Source organism: Solanum pennellii, chromosome 12 (assembly GCF_001406875.1).
Source record: "Solanum pennellii chromosome 12, SPENNV200".
In the NCBI taxonomy this organism is placed as follows: domain Eukaryota; kingdom Viridiplantae; phylum Streptophyta; class Magnoliopsida; order Solanales; family Solanaceae; genus Solanum; species Solanum pennellii.
In genome coordinates, this window is record NC_028648.1 from 68,859,162 (window position 1) to 68,864,497 (window position 5,336).

Consider the following 5,336-nt stretch of genomic DNA (forward strand, 5'->3'; position numbering starts at 1 on the left):
AATATAAATTATTTGCATAATGAAAACAAATACCTATTAATTTCTACTACTATAAAATAAAAATCCAAGGTGGAAACATTAATAACATCTCATTTAACATATAGTTATCGTCATGATGATGCATGTGACTTTGTCCCCTCTCTCCTTATCTTTTATGGATTCAAATAGAATTAAAAAAATAAAAAAACAAAAATGGTAATTTCAAACGGATTAGTGGAAAATAGGTGTGAAAAATTTAAACAACGGACTACATCTATTCCAAATGTTAAGAAAACGTCAATGATGATTTTAGCATGACATCAGAGAACTATTTAGAATAAATAATCTACTAAGAAACATTAATGACATAATTATTTATAATGTCTAGATCTTATCAAATAATTAATTTATATATATTCTTTCTATGGTATGACAAAAAATACAAAAAATATAAATGGTCAACTCCATGGTCACTATATAAGTAGTGTGCCATTAACCCTTTCATGAATATATACATACATTGAACAACATCAAAACAAAAAAATCAAGATTATTAAAGGGAAACCAAAGTCTAAATTGTGTATGTATCCTATATCCTAATTTCATTTCTTAAGTTTTGTGTTCTAATTTGATGAATAATTTTGTTTAGTAAATACAACACTTGTAAACTTTAAGTTTAAATTTTTTTTTTTTTTTATGGTTCAAAATCGCTGCAAATTGTAATATTATAGTATAACCTTGGGATTAGCATTGACAACTTATTTTTCAATTTTTTTGTTGAGATTGTTCAATTCCCAACCTTAATTGTAATTTCCTCCCAAATTTTCCTTTTTCAATCCCTAATATTTTAAGAAATAATATATCAATGAAAGTCATATATTATCACATTAAAAAAGAGTGTCATGTGATATAAATTTGTGCAGTTTGACACTAAATAAGGAATAAACAAAAAAAAGAAAGAAAAATTGTCTATAACAGTTATAGTTATAACTAAATTTACTCTCGGTATAGACAAATGGTAATTTTGACCCCTTTTTAGCCCTGTAATTTTTCTCAACAAAATAGAAGTAGCATGACTCTTTGGGTTTTAAAAATCTAAAACGAAATGAAGAATTATGACTTTTCCGAAAGATGGTGACTTTTCTGACTTTTGAAAAAGGTTGTAATTATTCTGAAGAATTTCATTTTTTCTAGGGGTTTTGACTTTTCCAATTAAGAACAATAAGAACATGTTTACACTATTGTTTGTTATTTCTATATATGTTTCTCTTATGTTTTGACAACAGATGTTCTAAAGTTTCTTTTTATTCTTTACACACAAATTCTAGTGTACTTTTTTGATTTTGAGTGGTCAACTGAAGTTGTGATTTCAAGTAAAAATAGTAATACAGTTTGAACGACATGAGCAACCAAGACCAATTCCTTGACACCTCTACAGTCTTCTTTTTGAAACATACCTAAGAAAAAAAATAAAAAAATTGAGACACAAGAAATTGATAGGATTAGTAAGCTACCTTATGCTCTTACTGTCCAAATTCGTTCTTTATTGTCCATGACAGACATGTTCAGAAAATCTACTCTCTCTAAGGATTGACAATACTTCTTCACTCCTATCAACAACATTGTTTATGACAATGAGGAGTATAGACATTTAAATAGCTCAGTAGTGCACACATTCGTATTCATTGTGCAGTCTAAACTTTGTGTTCAGACATGCTGATGGCCTTTCAATTTTTCCCATAATGGACAAGTGGATTGAATTTTCTGCGAATAACAAAGTGTAGGATTTAAGTCCTAATGTGTGTTATAGAATAGTTTATCCGACTAGGCATGACCAACCCTATAGCTTGCAAGAAGTTCTTTGTAGATTTTCATCTATGATAAAACATAAGTGACATAAATACTGAATATGAAAAGATTGTGTACTAAATTTAACATCTCTATAGTGTTTAAAGCTGAAAGTTTGTTTATCCGAGATGAACATATTAAACAAATAATGTTACACTGTCCACAATTAAAATCATTGAATATATATGGATATTTTGGTTTTAATCGTTTGCACAACATACATAGATTATTACAAGAAAATCCATATAGATTCAATGATTCCAATTTAAAACAATTTGACATAATTTGTTTAATGTGTTCATCCCGGATTAACAAAATTTCTAGCGTTAAACTATTCAGAGATTTCAAATTTCGTACGCACTCTTCTATTTTTCTTCATTATTGTAGTTGAGTTTTATAATCGAAGAGCTACTATAGAGAACTTCTGGCAAGCTATATGATTGATCATGATGCCCAATCAGATAAGCAGTTCTATAACATATATTCAGGCATAAATCCTCCACTTTCTTATCCACAAAAAATTTCAAAACACTTGTCAATTACGGGAAAATAAGGAATACCATAATCACATCTGAACATAAAGTTTGACTAAACTTTTAATTGGTAGAGCAGCTAAGGAGAGGCAGTACATTATCCGTTAAGGAAATAAATCTTTGCACTGTCAAAATTAATAATCACTGCAATCTCGATGGGCATCGGTATTCACTCGAAGGTGATACATGATGCTTTGATATTGGTTCTCCATATGTTTGACATTTAACGATTTCTTGTGTTTTAATCGTATAAAAATTAATTCAAGGGACTTGTCATTTTGATCACACAAATCTTGATCTCTACTTGGGATGAATTATATGAAATGAATGAAAATACAGAGAAAGATCTTTTGGAAAGCGTCTTTTGTGCTAATGAGCTTTGAAAGCGTCTTTTGTGCTAATGAGCTAATATTTTGATTTTGGCTCAGCAAGGTCAATAATCAGTCTGAAATGTCTCCATGTCTTTTTATCTTGATTTTGAATAGATCTCATGTTTTGTACCTATCAACTTGATTATTCGATGGGGGTCATGATTTTTTTAATTAAGCCGATTAATTATTTGTTGATTCACTTCCCTTTAATTCACTCATATAGTTTTAGTTTAGTAGATGACGTTAAATATTAGTTTCTTTTATTTTTTTATTATATAAGGTGTTATGGGACATCACTATTGGTTTAGTTTGTAAGCCCTGTAAATCAATGTACTTTTACCTTTGTACTTTTTCATTATTCCTCATTCTTCTATTTAGGTGATTTAATGTTTGATGCTGGAAGAGAAAGACATTTCCTTACTATTGATGGAATGTAGATAGTTGATACAGTAAGTTCTTTTATTCCAAAACTTTCCTTCCCCTATATATCCTCTTAAGGTCGACTCTTAATTTGAAAAACCTAATGATATTTCCTGATATGCCGGTAGGTTTTCAATTGGCAATGTCTTTATGTCAAATATGATTTCTTACAGCCTCAGTGACTTCACTTTCATTACTACAATTGTTGAGCTTACCACCTAACCCGATTTGTCCCTGTTCTGTATTTGTACTACCATGTTTCTTTTTAGCTCAAAAACATTGATTCCAGGGAGACAATCACCCTCGTTTGAACAAAACATATTCATTGTTCCTTTAAAAAACTGAAGACTATCAAGGTTATGCAACTTTGCAGTAGTACCCATAGTTTTGACACAATAAAGCTCCACAATTCTGAAAGTTCTTACTTGACCATGCAATATATCTGGAGAAACTAGTTATATTACAAGAGAATAAGGACTGCAACGGTTGTTCTACTAATACCCAAATCTATTTAAGCATTTTTTAGCTTTTGCAAAAAGTTCAATTATTTCCTTTGGACCAATTACTCATAATATTTTCTATTCCCATTTTTTTTGCTATTAATTTTGTTGACATTTTTTAATGAGAATAACTTGGTATGAAAATTAAACTACGTTCCAGCCATTAATTAGAACAAAAAAAAGTTGATCGGCCCTTAACTTATGTTTTGTGCTAAAAAAACAGGAGTGCTAGTTAGCATCTCCCTCTACAAGTACCGATTCGATCTTCGGGATTTATCACTTACCACACATCAATTTAAGGCATTCTAAGTTGGTGGGACTAGCAAAGAATGTGGTCTAGTTGATGGTACTGCTTCTCTCTAATAAAGAAGTCTCTGGATCTAGCTTTGGGTAAAGAAAAATCATTGGTCAGAGTGTTACCCCCAAATGAGCCTCAAGGGAGGCAAATAATCACTTAGGATCCAATATGGATAACAAACACCGTAAAAAAAGAAAATTCTTAAATAAAATTTAGCTATCTTGTGCAAGGCACGTGCTTGAAGTATTGATATGCAAATCAAAAAAAGATGATTAACCCTAATAGTAACATATTTATGTTTTATCTGTTGCCAATATGCGTTTTGAAAAATAGAATTACTGATTCTGATAAACTTTGAATAAACATGAAGTAACAAAAGTTTATTGAGTCAGCACAAGAGATGCAAATAAATTAATTAAGAAAAACTAAAATCTGTAACGTACCAAAATCTGAAAAAATTTGAACAGAAAAAGATCAAGTCCACTAAACTCACAGTGTCCCCATAAGGAAATTATTCCGCTCTAGTATCCAAGGTTTGATTTGGAATATGACCTCCCAGGGTAAAATGATCTCAATCACCAGAGTATAGATACCAAAAACTTTGGTGTCAGCGAACCAATCAACAACAGTAAAATACACGAAGTAATTGTTGTGCAGAAGAAGAAGAAGAGATCAGAAAAATTAATTAAAAAAATTCTGAAGAGTGAATGGTATTTATAGGTAAGAGTAACAGGTTCCAAAAGGCAGCAACCCTTTCAGAATCCACACGACCATTAATGAAAGCTTGCAACCTTTCAAATGGAACTGACTGTTCCTAAAAGTTGCACCCTTTAAGAAAAGTCATTTCAAAAATTGCGGGAAATTCAAATAAAACGAGAAATTTTTTTAAAACCAAATGGGTCGCGCGCGGATCCGAGTCGGGTCGGGTTAATCAAATAAAAAGTTGAAATGTTTCTGTTAAATTTCAACTAAATAACTTAAAATGTTTCTTTATCAACCAAATAATTGAAAACATTTAATTTAATTAATTAAATAAATAATTAAAACAAAATTTTTCCAAAAAATAATCTCTCAATCGATCATTTCAAAAGTTGTAGCCGTAGCCAAACCCGAGACGAGCGAGCGACGACGACGACAAAGCGAGTGGGTCCCTCTTTCCAACCCTTTTAACAATTAATAAGAGTGTTTCTATGTTTAAACTCTCCTATTTTATTTCGACCACCGATGAGAGACAAATGTCTTTTAATTAAAGCATTAGAGGACTTTTCAAGTTTCCAACTCTTCAAGTTCTTAACTTTTCAAGTTCCAATCTTATCCTCTCTTTCCCATCAATTGTTGCTACAGACCCAAAAATCCTCCACATTGATGGGGAGTGGTTATAACATAG

General features: G+C 30.8%; 1 pseudogene; it reads left to right on the forward strand.

The window, feature by feature from the left end:
- The first annotated feature begins 1,429 nt into the window (after nt 1-1,429).
- Nucleotides 1,430-3,077, forward strand: LOC114075366 (annotated as a pseudogene).
- The last annotated feature ends 2,259 nt before the right edge of the window (nt 3,078-5,336 follow it).